This window comes from Pelodiscus sinensis, unplaced genomic scaffold, assembly GCF_049634645.1.
Source record: "Pelodiscus sinensis isolate JC-2024 unplaced genomic scaffold, ASM4963464v1 ctg37, whole genome shotgun sequence".
Taxonomy (NCBI): Eukaryota; Metazoa; Chordata; order Testudines; family Trionychidae; genus Pelodiscus; species Pelodiscus sinensis.
Genome location: NW_027465869.1, coordinates 604516 through 619626, shown reverse-complemented (window position 1 = coordinate 619626; position 15111 = coordinate 604516). Strand labels below are relative to the sequence as shown.

Below are 15111 nucleotides of genomic sequence, written 5' to 3'. Positions count from 1 at the left end.
CCCCCAGCTCCCTGCTTCACCCACCCACCTACTGACTTCTCCTTGCCATAGGGCTGTTTGCATTGGCCTCTTCTCTCTGTCGCCAGGCTGCAGCTAGGACTGAGACTCAGGCAGGAGAATGTGACCCGGCTCCCTGCACCTGGGCCCTGCATTTCTCATCCCTTCAGAGACACTTGTTAGTGGAGGAATAAATCACAGTCACATGAGTGTAGATTATGAAACTTTGTAGTTGTTGTTGCCTTGGAAACTCCCCACAGACCTTCCCCTGGGGTCCCGGGCAGCCGCTCACACTGCACAGCTCACTTCGAGGTGAGGGTGCTGTGTAGACGTGCCCGTCCTGTTGAGGGCCAGCTTGCTGGGGGGAGGCTCTGGCCACTTCCTTTCCTTGTCTCTCTCAGGCTGTGTCTACACTGCAGGGCTACGTCTACACTGCAGGCTTTTTGCACAAGAGCAACTGCTCTTGTGTAAAAACTTGTAGAGCGTCTACACTGCAGGCACGTTCTTGTGTAAGTAAATTTATAGTGCAGCATCAGACAACAGGGCTTCTTGCACAGAAGTTATTGCTCTCCCCACGAGGAATAAGCCCTCTTGTGCAAGAACTCGTCAACAAGGTGGCAGTGTGGATGGGCAACAGCGGTTTCTTGCTCAAGAAAGCCATGTATCTAAAATGCCCATCAGAGCTTTCCTGAGCAGGAGAGCGTCCACACTGCCATGGGCACTCTTGCAGAAAAGCACTTCTCTTGTGCAACAGCCCATGGCAGTGTGGACACACTGTTGGGCAAGACATTTTGCACAAAACAGATTTTGCGCAAGAAGCCTGCAGGGTAGATGTAGCCAGGGGCTGTTTGGGTTTGTTACCAGCACTGAGCTTTGTACAACAGCCCAGGGAACATTGTGAAAAGCCAAAACCTTCCCGCCCTTGGTGTCCTTGGCCAGTCAGCAAGTGGCAGAAAGGTTCCCTGAAGTGCTGACTTCAGGTGATTTGAAGCAAATTGTAACAGCTCAGATGTGGTGGCTGAGTGGTTAAGGCGATGGACTGTTAATCCATTGTGCTCTGCACGCAGGGGTTCAAATCCCATTCTCATCAGGTGTTAGCAGTCTTCTCTCCTGCCTCTCCCAGAGGTTTAGTGGCAGCCCCACCCCCTTCCCACTACAGCCAGGGGGAAACCTCACAAAGGAGATTCCAGGCAGCCAGGCCATGGGGAGGGTCTTTGAGATGCCCCAGCCCTGCAGCCTGTCCCACCTGGCTGTTGCCATGGTCCCTCTGTGAGGTCACTGATTCCTAACCAATGAGCTGAGGTGCTGCACAAGGCCCTTGTGATGTCACTGCTGCCTTGCAGGCTCATGTCCTGCCCCTGGCAGCCCCTTGGCATGTGTAAGCTGCTCTCTCTGCCCCTGTCACTCAGGGCTGGTTCTGGGGCTCACGCAGGGAACATCAGAGGCTGCTCAGGGGGCCACATTGCTAGGAATAAGGGATCTTTTGGACAAGGTTTTATTTTCCAAAAGATCCCGTCTAGACTGGCACTTTTTGCCGGCAAAGCCCCAAGCCGGAAAAAAGTAGCAGCCATGTTCATGCAAAGGAAGTGGGGGAGATTTAAATCTCCGCTTCATTTGCAATTGCGCTGTGTCTAATCTGCATCCCTTTTCCGCAAAAGGCCCTTCAGCAGCAGCACACGGCTGCCATCCAGCAGGCCCTTCCGGGGGCTTGTGCATCTGAGAGGCCCTGAGGGAGAGTTCCAGACAAGGACACCTGTGAGACTCTCCCCTGGGTGCCCCCACAAGGGCCTTCTGTATTTCCCCTCTGTGCCTCCCCCACCACCCACACACACCCTTCCCCTGCCCGCCCTTCCCACTTTCTGCTCCCGCCTCCCCTGCTGAAGACACGTGAGGAGACACGTGAGAAGTGGTTTGTTTTTTTGTGGACCTGCCCCGACCGCAGCCCTAGAGACTCTGGAACAAAGAAGACACATGAGAAGAACCCAACTTTCTTCCTTTTGCTGTGACATGGATGGATCTAGCTCAGGTTTCACTCAAGGGGTCCGTCTGCATGTGAAGTACCTGTGACAGCCCCTGTGCTTCTCTGCCCCTCATCAGCAATGCCACCTACTTGGAGGAGCACGTGCCCCGAGACTTGTAGAAATGAGAACCTAGACAAGCCAGCAGCAATCAGGCACCCTTTGATAGCTCACCTGGCAGAGCAGAGGACTGTAGTGTGTGTTTGACAAGTGATCCTTAGGTTGCGGGTTCAACTCCGGCTCGAAGGAGTGATTGTTTTCCCTCCGGCCTGGCCTTCGCAGAAGGTAACCAAGGTGGTTTCCTTGGGTCCGTGTCTTCAGAGCCCTCCGCTGCAATTGACAGAAAGATTGTGGGGAGGAGCTGCCAATCACATTTCTTGGGCTGTGCAGGTTATATCCACAAACACAAAAGTTCTTTCGGAACAATGGCCGTTATTCCACAATAACAATGCAAGAGTCTACACAGCAATTCCGTTATTTTGAAATAATTCTGAAGTAACAGACGGTTTATTCCGACTTCTGCAAACCTCATTCTACGAAGAATAACACGTAATCCAAATTAGCTATTTCAAAATAAGGTGTCTGTAGCTGCGCCACTGCTGCTAATTTGAACTAGCCCCTCCCCAGGGCCATTCTAAGTTATTCTTCCTGGGGCTCTAAATCGAGATAGCTCGTCTACACTGGGGAGCCTGCCTTGGACTATTCTGAGGTTTCCCTGCAGTGTAGACGTGCTAGTTCGAAATAAGCTATTTTGGAATCACTATTCCAGACCAGCTTATTCCAAAATAAATGTGCCATGTAGTCGTAGCCAGAGGAAAGCCCGGAGTCCAGAGGCCAGGCTGAAAGCTCAGTATTCCATATGGCTACACACAGTCACCTGTCTTGGTCCCATGGTGTAAGGGGCAGGACTTTGAATCTTGCAATCTGAGTTCAAATCTTAGTAGGACCTCCTGGGTTGGGGCTTATTGTTGTGAGGTTTTCCACACTGCCTGGCTATGCTGCATGCTTCTTGCACAAGAATGGCAGTTCTTGTGCAAAAACTAGCACTGTGTCTACCCTGCATGTGCATTCATGTGCAAGAAAAACAGTAAACCATTGGAAAAGAGGGCTTCTTGTGCAAGAGTTAGTCCTCTCCCCATAACGAATAAGCCCTCTTGCACAAGAAGGCAGTGTGCACAGGCAAGAGGGATTTCTTGTGCCAGAAACCCCTATGGCTAAAATAGCCATTAGAGCTTTCTTGCACAAGAGAGCATCTATGCTGCTGTAGATGCTCCTTAGGAGGAGATAAACCACCTCATAGAGCTGGAAGGGACTTTGAGAGGTCAGATAGTCCAGCCCCCTACCCTCATAGCAAGCACAGGAACCCTCCCTGACAGATTTGCCCCAGATCTCTAAATGGCCCCCTCAAGGATTGAATTCAGAATCCTGGGTTTAGCAAGTTAATACTCAAACCACTCAGCTCTCCCTCCCTGTTGTGCCAAAACACATGGATGTGTGGATGTGCTCTTGCACAAGAACTCTTGCCCAAAACAGTTCTTGGGCAAGAAGCCTGCAGTGCAGATGGAGCCTAAAGTTTTTCATATTTTTTGTTTTAAAAATATTTCAAAAAGTTGTTCAATGTGCCCCAAGCCTGGAATTGTGCTGCAGCCACCTCCCTCGCTACGGTCGCTGGCTCCATGTGCACTGGCCTTCTGTCTGGGTGCTGGCAGGGGAGTGAGAGGTGGCAGGTACTGATGGGTAACAGGTGCCAAGGTGCATACAGAGAAGCCAGCGCCTGCATCTGACCTCACTGTGCACACCTCAGCTTTTAACAAACACTCTCCTCCTGTCTGCAGCTCTGTTCTCTTTGGAGACGGGCCACTCTCTATTGCTGTGCGCACTCTTCAGTAAAGAGCTTGTGACTGGACTTTGCTGGTGTTGCCTGTCTCTTTGCAGACAGACAATGAACTGAGCCGTCTGGGCTAGAGTCCCTGACAGAGGCAACGATTCCCCACTGGCCAGGGCAGAGTCTCCCTCTGACACAGTCATGGAGCCTTCTCCCCCTGCTCCTGCCTCCCTCCCCTTCTCTAAGCTCTCAGGGTATGTCCACATTACACAGTTTTCCCTTCTTCTGCAAGAAAATGGAAAGAACAGAGGGTTTCTCTGGCATTGGTGATCCTCATTCTACAAGGAAGAAGCCTTTTTGCAGAAGAGCTCTTTTGGGAAAACGCATGTGTGGTTGGAGAAGAAAGTTCTTTTGGAAGAAGAGGAAAGGGGGAAAAGCAGAGGTGCCCTGGTGGCCATTCCATCCATAGCAATCCCAGCTTACATGCGAGAGAGCGTCCATTCAGTCTGGACTCTCTCTTTCGGAAAAGCAGATCACTTTTTTAATGAACTTTTGCAGTGTGGACGCTCTCTTCTGGAAGAAGTTTTTTTTTGAAGCTCCCTTCTGAAAAAAGCTTCTTCCGAAAGAAGCCTGCAGTCCAGACGTAGCCTCTGGGTACATCTGCAAAGAACGCTTATTTCAAACCGCTATATTGAAAAAAATTAAATAGCTTGTTTCGAAACATCATATCCACTCTAGGGGGAAGCCTCAAAATTAGTCCAAGGAAGGTTCCCCTAAGGTGGATGCGCTACCTTGATTTAGAGCCCCAGGAAGCACCAGGGAGTAATTACTTTGAATGTCCCTGGGCAGGAGCTATTTCAAAATAGCAGCAGTGGAGCATCCACACTCCGGGTGTTTTGAAATAGCTATTTCGGAAGAGGCGTTATTCTTCATGCAATGAGGTTTACAGATTTGGAACTAAGCCGTGACTGGCTTTTGAGGGGAGCAAGTAGGAAGAGGGAGGGGCCACTGGAGTCACTTGGCCCTCTGGGTGGCTCTGCCTAGGAAAAGAAAAACAGGGACCCCCCCATCAATGGAGAATGCAGATATTGATCCCACTGCCTCTCACATGTGAAGTGAGCGCTCTACCACTCAAGCTAATTCTTCCACTCTGTCAGCACTAAATCTTTTGGTGACTCTTCCCTTCTTCACAGGGACGTCTGCCTTCTAGGTCAGTTAGTCGTGGGAAACGAGAAGGCTCCAACAAGGCTACTCCTCACAGTCGTGCTTGTGACCCTCATTCTCTCTCTGGCCTCAAGGACAGATCTCAAGGAGACTCCCTGCAGCAAAGCCATGGGGGGAGGGGGGGGGGGGGCTCTGAGATAGCCCCTGCCCTGCAGCCTGTCCCACCTGGTCATTGTCATAGATTCTCTGTGAGGTCATCACCTCCCAACCTCCATTAGCCAATAATATGAGGGGCTGCAGGAGGTACTTGTGATGTCTCTGCCACACCCACCCCTGCCCTCCAGGGCTAATGTCCTGCCCCAGGCAGCCCCTTTGCCTGGCTGAGCTGCTCCCAGGGGTGAAAGTGACACATTTCTTACAGGGACAGTTCTATTGGGCACCACCCCTTGGGTATAGGGAGGCTCAAGGCAGGAAGTGGCAGGAGGGGTTGTGATAGGACAGTACCTGTTAGAAATTACAGAGGATAGTGGGAGGCTCAGGGAAGGGATTTGGGGGGCATATGGGTGAGGTAGGGCTCAGAATACAGAAGTCAGGATTCAGGCTGAGGATTGAGGGGATCAAGGGGACTAGAATCCCAGCTCCCTCTGCTCTGGGCTCCCTGAGGCCTGTTATCAAACAAGGGATTTCTCTGCACTGCACTAAGGAGAGAAACCCCTGAGCCAGTGACATGGACTGTTCTGGTTCCAAGCAACCAAGAGGGTGTGTGTGTGTTCAGTCAATCTACATGTGACTAGATCCATCTAGCAGCCACAGGGGCCTTTAGCCAAGGCAGCGGTGACTCTGAGGAAGGGTTGGGGGCTAATCAGAGGAACATGAGTGTCCAAGGCTGGGCAGAAATGGACGAGGGGACGTCACAGACACTAACACATCAAGAGGTAGAGAGAGGCCCTGCTGCTCTTCCAGACATGCCACAGCCTGGATAGAACCAGGGATTTTCAGCTGTTTAATCTAAGGGTGTGTCTAGACTACCTAGTTTTGTCGACAAAAGTGGACTTTTGTCGACAAAACTATACCAGCGCCTACACTACCGCTGAGTTCTGTCGACATAACGTCGACAGAACTCAGCAGTTTTGTCGACGCTGGTAAACCTCATTTTACGAGGCAAAACACCTTCTGTCGACAGAACTCTGTCGACAGAAGGTGTTATTGCCTGTAACACTGCGTCCAGACTATGGAGTTCTGTCGACAAAGCAGCTTGCTTTGTCGACAGAACTCAATGTGTCTGGACGCTCTTTGTCGACGGAAGTTTTGTCGACAGTATCTGTCGACAAAACTTCCGTCGACAAAACGTGGTAGTCTAGACGTCTACCCTAAGACACTTGCTACTGAGCTGCTGCCAACAGGCCAGGGGAGGAAGGCCAGGACAAGACCCTTTTAGCCACTGGGTCTGTGCAGGCTGGAGACTCCTCCTACCAGATCTGTGGCCTGAGTCCTGCAAAGCCTCCAACCGCTGCCTGGTCTGACTCATCTGCTTCCCCAGGCTGGCACCCAGGGGCATTCTCAGCTGATGTCACCCCCCTCTGTCACGTGGGAGTTGGGCTCATCCCAGGCACAGGTCTGGCAGAAGGAGCTCCGCTTACCTGGGCACCACGGGGAGGTGCAATAAGCGGAGAGCCAGTGCTTCAAACCAGGGACCTTTTGTGTGTTAGACAAATGTGCTAACCACTACACCACAGAAACACCTGTGAAGGACTTAAGTTCTGCTGGACTTAAACTTGGACAAATGTTCTGCTACTAACTCTTGGCCAATGCTTGGGGGAAAAGGCCGAGCAAGAGCAGGGAATAAGACACCCGCCCTCCATCCCGCTACTTCTCTAGACCTTTGCTCCCAACATTGGGAAGGTGGCAGGGGCTTTGTGATGCAGGAGGGGTGACCCACGTCACATCCCATCCCCAGCGTTGCCCCCCTGCAGGGATGGACCTTTGGGGACAGGCCCAGACTCCCCGACCTCTCACACTCCAGAGCAGAGCAGTCCCCAGGGGTAGGGCTGAGCCATGCAGTGGTGGCAGGAGCTGAGAGTTTACCTGAGACCTCAGGAACCCAGCACACGGCACCATCCCAGGCATCTCTCTGACAGGGGCAGAAGGGGAGGGTGTCTCAGGACTTGGGTAGCTTGTTGCCCTAGGAAGGGGTGTGACCAAAACACATACCCTCGCTGTGAGCAGGATTTGAACCTGCACAGGGAAACCCCAGTGAATTTCTACTCCAACGCCTCAACCACTCGGCCATCACAGCGCTGAGAGGTTTATTTCCTGTACGTAAATGTGGTGAAAAATTCTGTTACTAACACCTTGGCCAACTCCGATTGCTGTGGGGTTAAGGAATTCCCTCTTGTTAATTCTGTGCCCTCAGGAAGGGACCAAATCAAAGGAGGCCAGGCCCCCCCCTGGGGACTCCAACCTAAACCCTGAGACCAAGGGGGTTGACAATCCAGATGATCAATGTTTGCTGCACTTGTTCCTTCCCTCAACCCTGCCCAACCTCAAGGCCAACTCTACAGCCCCAGCAGCTGGGGGAGATGTGCATGTCAGAGCCTCTGCCCACTGAGCTGTAGCCTTCTGTGCCCAGGGAGCCAGACACTGCCAGGGTGGGAAAGCAGGAGGGAAATGGGGAATGGCCGCTCTTTGGGAGTCACAGGTCTTGTTTGGGACCATAGAGTAGAACAGTTTTACAGCCCACTGGTGAGGAGGGTACCATGGCTTAGCGAGCCCGTTATGGTTTGACACAAGGGGCCCACGGGTGTCAGTCTCACAAGTGGTCGTTTGCTTGGGGAACTGCAGGGATGTTGTGGGCTCTGGAACGAGGGGGGTGAGGCAGGGAAGCTGCTCACCAGCAGGGGAATTAGCTGAAGTGGTAGAGCCCTCACTTAGCATGTGAGAGGCAGTGGGATCAATGGCCACATTCTCCAACTACAGATCAGTCCTTAGCCCTCATTTTCAGTGGCTCCTCCCTCTTCCTACCTGCTCCTCTGAAAAAGACAGACCTGGCTCCCCTTTCTTTTCCTGCAGCAATTGCCATGCTGCAAAGAGAGGAGAGAGAGCAAATCTAGCAGCCCATCATGCTCTGTGGTGCAATAGCAAGTGTGTTGGTTATCTAAGTTGGGATGCCCACAGGCCAGTTGTTCAAAGGTTGTGGGTTCAAATCCCACTACAGTCACTTTAGCTGCTCACTGATTTCCAGGGTAGCTTTTAGAGAACAGGCAATCCTTAGGCTGACACGGGGGTGTGCTTGAGTCCAGACAGTTCCCTGCAGTCCCCATTGATGGCAGGGGCTGGTACATGGGGATGAAGGTGGGGATTGTTTTGAAATGCTGCAGGTGCCATTGGACCATTTTGTTCCTGTCTCGTACCAGTATTGTGCAACACTCAGGCTATATCTACACTGCACTGTTCTTCTGGAAAAAGTTACGCAAATTGTGAACCCCAATTTGCGTGGTTTTTTCTGCTTCTTTTTTCAGAAGAGGCTTTTCCAACATTTGATCTGTCTACACTGAGCCAAATGTTGGGGAAAAAAACCCCTTTTTTGGAACATCCCTTCTTCCTCATAAAATGAGCTACAAAAGGATGCCCAAAAAGCACGTCGGAAGAGAAGCTGTGTTTTCTGGACTAAAGCGTTGTCTCTGTAGTGTAGACAGAGCTCTGATGTAGCATCTGTTTTCAAGTTTAGGGTGCAGCGTAGACAGAGGGTTGCAATATGATACGCAATTTGAGCTACAGAAGTTGTCGTTTTGAGCTTATTTTGAAAATGCTTTGGTGTCTACACAGCACGAAATATCGAAATAACCTGCTATTCCTCTAGTCTCATTAACACAGACACAATAGCAAAACTCTACTATTTTCATCACTACACTTTTAAACAAGGAAATAGAGGCGATATATACCTAAATGGCTACATTACTAAACCTAAAATGCAAATATAAAAAGAATAAAACTTTCAGGCCCCCACACCTTGATATTTGTAGCTCAAAGCTGGAGCTGCTGTGGCAGGAGGTGAAGCTACAGAAGCTGACAGGGGACAATCAGTGGGCGGAGGGCTATTTTTTCTCCTCCCAGGGCTGATGTGGCTAGAACCAAGGAGAAGAAAATCCTCTTCCCTTCTCCTCAGAAGATGGAAATTGCAGTTGGTTCTCTCTCTGGTTCTACTAAAGCTGGACTCCAGGACTAGACTTTTTCTTTCTAAAACCCTGCCGAAAGTTGAGATCTATTTTCTTGTAGACTGAGAGTTAAAGAAGAGCATCACCTAGCATGCAGCTTGAACCCACAACCTGGAAGTTAAAAGTCTCCTGCTCAACCAACTGAGCTAACAAGGATGCAGTTAACAAAGCTTCTGACACCCCATCACAGCATAGCAGGAGCCAAGTGTTCTCCATTGCCCGACACAAGGCTCTTTCTTGCCCCAAATGGGGGGTTCTGGTCTGTGAGGAGGTTTAAGCTCAAATCCCCCTCCTGACACACCCACTTCTTTCCCCACAAGGAACGGCCCCATTTCCATCCCTCCAGGGACAGGAGAAGGGGTCGGGTTCAAGATTTCTCTTAGCGCCGCAGCAAGGGGAGATGGAGGAAAATCAAACCGCTTTGGAAGCTTTGTTCTCATGGCACCAAGTGTGGCATGAGGGGTGTGAGCTGGGGAGCAGAAGGGGTATTTGGGTGCACCCAGAGGCAGCAAGAATTCAGTCTCTCAGGCCAGTGCATTGGGGACAATGTGTGAGCCCTTCCATGAGCATTTTTTGCTCCCACTGGGGAAGGCAGGTGGGCTTTGAGCTCCAAATCTCAAGGGGCTGGTGAGGAAATGAGGAGCTGGCAGCTTGGGTGAGTCGCTTCCCTGAGAACAAGAGGTGGAGTGTTCACAAGGTGCATCCCCTCCCCTGCAGAGCAGCGTGTTAGAAAGAGCCAGGAACAGAACAGTCAGACAAGTTCTAGCAGCAAGATCTGCTTCTCTGGTGTAGTGGTTGTACCATTTGTCTAATGTGCAAAAGATCCCTGCTTTGAAGCCAGGCAGAAACACAAGGTTGTCTCTCATTGCTGCTCCCCTGAGTGCCCAGGTAAGTGCAGCTGCTGCTGACCAGCCTGTGCCTGGGATGAGCCCAACTCCCATGTGACAGAGGGGGTGACATCAGCTGAGAATGCCCCTTGGTGCCAGCCTGGGGAAGGGAGATGAATCAGGCCAGGCAGCTGTTGGAGGCTTGTGGCTTGGCCTCCCCTGCCCTGGGAGGCTGGTGCATTGGGCTGGCTCTGCCTGCTGCCTCCCTTGTGTGACTTGCCCAGTGTCCACAGGCCAAATGTCGGAAAAGCCTCTTCCAAAAAAAGCAGAAGAAAAAGCTACACAAATTTGTTTTCGAAATGTGCGTAGGTTTTTCCAGAAGAGCAGTGCAGGGCAGACACAGCCTGAGTGTTGCTCAGCACTAGTAGGAGACAGGGAGGGACAAAATAGTCTAAAGGCACCTGCAGGCTTTCAGAACAACCCCCATCCCCAACACCAAGAACCAGCCCTTCCCTCCACCCTCACTGGGGTCTGCTGGGAATTGCCTGGATGCCAGACCACCCCAGTGTCAGCCTAAGGTTTGCCTGGTCTGTAATAGCTGCATCCTGGAAATGAGGAAGCAGCTAAAGTGACTCTGGTGGGACTTGAACCCACAACCTTTGAATGTCTAGCTGGGCTCACATTAACCATTACAGCTTAGAAGTCCAATGTGCTTTCCATTGCACCACAGAGCCTGACAGACTGACGGGGTTGATAGCTCCACTCTCTGCTTTGCAGCATGGCAATTGCTGGGGGTCTGTCTCTTTTGGGAGAGGAGGTAAGAAGAGGGAGGGGGCCACTGAAATTAAAGGATAAAAACTGAGCTGTGGTTTGAGAATGGGGGCATTGATCCCACTGCCTCTCTCATGCTAAGCGAGCACTCTACCACTTGAGCTAATTCCCCTGCCTGCAAAAGGCCCTACTGCCTCACCCACCTTGTTCCAGAGCCCACAACATCCCTGCGGCTGCCCAAAGCTCCTTTCTGAAAGGGCCACTTGCGAGACTGACACCCGTGGGCCGGCAAGCTCGGAGCTCTAGGACGCGGTGCTCATATCACACAGATGCATCTTAAGAGCAAGCCCCTTATTTCAAGCTATAACGGACTCGCTATTCCGACATCCCTGCATGGCAGGAGGAGGGAGGGGTTTGGGAATAGCGATTTATTTCGAAATAAGTGCTGTGTAGCCAGCACCAAATTGCAAAATAAGCTATTTCAAAATAGGCGCATTGATTATTTTGAGCTATGGGATGCACCCCTAGTGAGTTAGAGCTGAACTCTGCCCCCAGCTCCCTGCTTCACCCACCCACGTACTGACTCCCTCGCTGCCAGGGGGCTGTTTGCACTGGCCTCTTCTCTCTGTCGCCAGGCTGCAGCCAGGACTGAGGCTCAGGCAGCAGAATGTGACCCGGCTCCCTGCACCTGGGCCCTGCATTTCTCATCACTAAATCACAGTCACATGAGTGTAGATTATGAAACTTTGTAGTTGTTGTTGCCTTGGAAACTCCCCACAGACCTTCCCCTGGGGTCCCGGGCAGCCGCTCACACTGCACAGCTCACTTCGAGGTGAGGGTGCCGTGTAGACGTGCCCGTCCTGTTGAGGGCCAGCCTGCCGGGGGGAGGCACTGGCCACTTCCATTCCTTGTCTCTCTCAGGCTGTGTCTACACTGCAATCTTTTAGAACAAGAGCAAGTGCTCTTGTGTAAAAACTTGCAGAGCGTCTACATTGCAGGCACGTTCTTGTGTAAGTAAATTTATAGTTCAGCATCAGACAACAGGGCTTCTTGCACAGAAGTTATTCCTCTCCCCACGAGGAATAAGCCCTCTTGTGCAAGAACTCGTCCACAAGGAGGCAGTGTGGATGGGCAACAGCAGTTTCTTGCTCAAGAAAACCCTATGGCTAAAATGGCCATCAGAGCTTTCCTGCGCAGGAGAACGTGCACACTGCCATGGGCACTCTTGCAGAAAAGCACTTCTCTTGTGCAAAAGCACATGGCAGTGCAGAGACACTGTTGTGCAAGACCTTTTGCACAAGAACTCTTGCACAAATAAGTTCTTGAGCAAGAAGTCTGCAGGGTAGATGTAGCCAGGGGGTGTTTGGGTTTGTTACGAGCACTGAGCTTTGTACAACAGCCCAGGGAACATTGTGAAAAGCCAAAACCTTCCCGTCCTGGGTGTCCCTGGCCAGTCAGCAAGTGGCAGAAAGATTCCCTGAAGTGCTGACTTCAGGTGATTTGAAACTATCCCCAAAAACTCAGATGAGGTGGCCGAGTGGTTAAGGCAATAGACTGCTAATCCAGTGTGCGCTGCATGCAGGGGTTCAAATCCCATCCTCACTGGGTATTAGCAACCTTTGCTTTTGCCTCTCCCAGAGGTTCAGTTCCAGCCTCTCCCACTGCAGCCTGGGGAAAGGGGAAATCTCCACAGAGACACTCCCAGCTGGGACCCTCAATCCCTTCTGCTCTCAAGGGGAAACCTCACAAAGGAGATTCCAGGCAGCCAGGCCATGGGGGTCTCTGAGATGCCCCAGCCCTGCAGCCTGTCCCACCTGGCTGTTGCCATGGTTGCTCTGTGAGGTCACTGCCTCCCAACCAATGAGCTGAGGTGCTGCAAAAGTTCCTTGTGATGTCACTGCTGCCTTGCAGGCTCATGTCCTGCCCTTGGCCTGTGTAAGCTGCTCTCCCTCTGCGCCTCTCACTCAGGGCTGGTTCTGGGGCACAAACAGGGAACATCAGAGGCTGCTCAGGGGGCCACATTGCTAGGCCAGGGACCCTCCTGTGGGGCTGTGAGTGTTGCTGGCCCTGCTGTACAGACACGGCCATAGAGCCTCAGGAGGCTGCAGCGGTGGGAGACACTTCCCTGGTTTCGGGAGGGAGACAGGACGTGAAGGCCAATGACTCGGAGCCAGCTACTGATACCCATGGAAAGCTGATTTTCATAGGGATGTGATCAGCCCTTGCTGTGTATCTGGCTTCTTTAAAGGGGTTTTATCAGGAGTGAAAAGTTGAAAAGGGGCCATTTAGGAGGGTGAATTTCTGTCTCTGGGGGTGTTTTCTATGTGCCCCAGTGGCCTAATGGACAAGGTATTGGCCTCCTAAGCCAGGGATTGTGGGTTCAAGTCCCACCTGGGGTGACAGTTTCCTTTCACTGATAAGCAACTTAGCTTTCTCTGCCTTTTTGAGAGATTTGGTAAGGATGCTCTTGGCCTCTACAGAAGCTATTCAGGTGTGGCTCTGAGTGCTAAAAGCCCAGGTAGTCAAAATGAAGGGGTACATTTTGCTCTAGAAGGCCCAGCAGTGACAGACAGAGGGAGGTGGCTGTAGCAAAGCAGGGTCTGTCTGGAGACAAAGTGGAGCCTGAGGATGAGAAGGCCAATGAGAGGCAGAGACTCAAGAGCGGGGGGGGGGGGGCTAATTACTTGGTCTGGCAAATTGACAGAAAATCCCCAGGGCCTGAGCATGGTGCGGGCGAGGCCCATGGGGCAGTTTGCCTGGTGGGTGTTGGGGGTGGAGAAGCTGGGAAGCTCTGTGAGTGGATAAGGTCCCTGGCTGAACTGCACCCCCTGCTGTGTGTGTGACTCAAACTGTCCCACGTCTCCTTTTCTGTGTCTGTTGCGCTTCCAGCATCTTTCCTCAGGTATGTTCATCTGGCAAAGGCCCCCCCTCCCCCAGGGATCTTGTATCTTCCTTTGTGCAGCTCAGCCCGCAGACACTGCCAGGGCTGGACGGAAATTGCTGCACTTTGGGAGTCAAAGGTGTTGTCTGGTCCCATAGAGCACCATGCCTTAGCTGGCTAAAGCACCTGCCTTGTAAACAGGAGATCCTGGGTTCAACTCCCAGTGATGCCTTATTACAGCCTTCACTCACATTTTCCTATGTATTTCTGGGACACAGAAGAGGCCTCCCCTGGCCTCCCCTGGCCACCCATGGAACTGCTGCTTCAGGAAAAGGCTGATTGGGGAGGAGCACCTGATGCCCACATACCCTGACTCTCCATGGCTGCAGGAGCTGCAGAGGTTGCACCCTCAGGCTCTCTAGGTGCTGACACCCCCAAGGAATCACAAGGGCATGTGGTGCTGGCTCTCCTGTCCCAGCAATTGCAGTCAGAGCCCTGCCTTGCCAGTGCCAGTCACAGCAGCCTCTGCACCTGCTCCAGGCTTGTGGTTTCCTTCTTCCCAACACTCCTCCCCAATCAGCCTTTTCCTGAACCAGCAGTTCCATGGGTGGCCAGGGGAGGCCTCTCCTGTGTCCCAGAAGCTGCCAGGCTCTGACTCTTGCCCCCTTTGTGCCCCCGTCTAAATTCTCTTTTAAATTGGTCTTTATGGTTCTGCTCAGGGTGTTTTTCTCCTCAGCAGCGCACAAGAGAGAAGCTGTTGCCAGTGGCCCTGCAAGGCAAGATGAGCTTTGCCTGCCCCCCTCAGCCTGACTCCCTACTTGGCCCCATTCCTACCTCCCTTCCTGGGCTGACCCAGTGGCCGAAAGGGGCTGCGGCTGCTGCTGACAGGAAAGAAGCTGGGAGGCAAGGTGCTGGCAGCAAGAGATTCCGGCTGCCTCTTTGCCCTGGATCTCAGTGCGCCATGCCGGCCGCCAGCCACCTTGACCAAACCTCAAACCAGCTGGATGAGCCAGCCCACATCACAGTGAGTCGCTAGTGGCCCTGTCAGAGAAGAGCCATTGGCAGCTGTAGAGACAGGTTTCAGCTGCCAGCGGTACCTTTCTGAAAGGGCCATTTGTGAATTGCATTCTGCTCAGCTAGCTGATAATGTTGATAATGGTAAAGTCATGTGTTCAAGCCCTATGCTGGCCACAGAGTTGTTTGCTGTGGTGACTGTTTTACCTCCCTTTAGCTGCCTGCTATGGACAGGGAAGCAGAAACAGGCAAGAGGCTGAGGCGTTTCAGGAAACAGGCCAGAGAGCTGGTAGGAGGAGGCTCCAGCCTGCACAGACCCAGTGGCTAAAAGGGCCTTGGCCTGGCCTGCTTTCCCCAATAGCAGGGAAAACTCTTCTCTTCCCTCTATTGTGGGGCTACT

The 15111-nt window shown here is 52.2% G+C and overlaps 2 protein-coding genes and 3 non-coding genes across 5 annotated transcripts in view; 2 read left to right on the top strand and 3 right to left on the bottom strand.

Moving 5' to 3' along the window:
- Positions 1 to 15111, top strand: part of LOC102457165 (uncharacterized) — a 242837-nt gene that overhangs the window by 170823 nt on the left and 56903 nt on the right. The gene's annotated exons all lie outside the window — the stretch shown is intronic.
- Positions 1 to 15111, bottom strand: part of LOC142824070 (uncharacterized) — a 408405-nt gene that overhangs the window by 350238 nt on the left and 43056 nt on the right. The gene's annotated exons all lie outside the window — the stretch shown is intronic.
- Positions 7219 to 7300, bottom strand: TRNAS-AGA (transfer RNA serine (anticodon AGA)). The gene has a single exon. It is a non-coding gene; the product is annotated as a tRNA-Ser (tRNA).
- Positions 10675 to 10779, bottom strand: TRNAR-UCU (transfer RNA arginine (anticodon UCU)). The gene is made up of 2 exons: positions 10743 to 10779; positions 10675 to 10710 (listed from the first exon to the last, which is right to left on the bottom strand). It is a non-coding gene; the product is annotated as a tRNA-Arg (tRNA).
- Positions 13143 to 13215, top strand: TRNAR-CCU (transfer RNA arginine (anticodon CCU)). The gene has a single exon. It is a non-coding gene; the product is annotated as a tRNA-Arg (tRNA).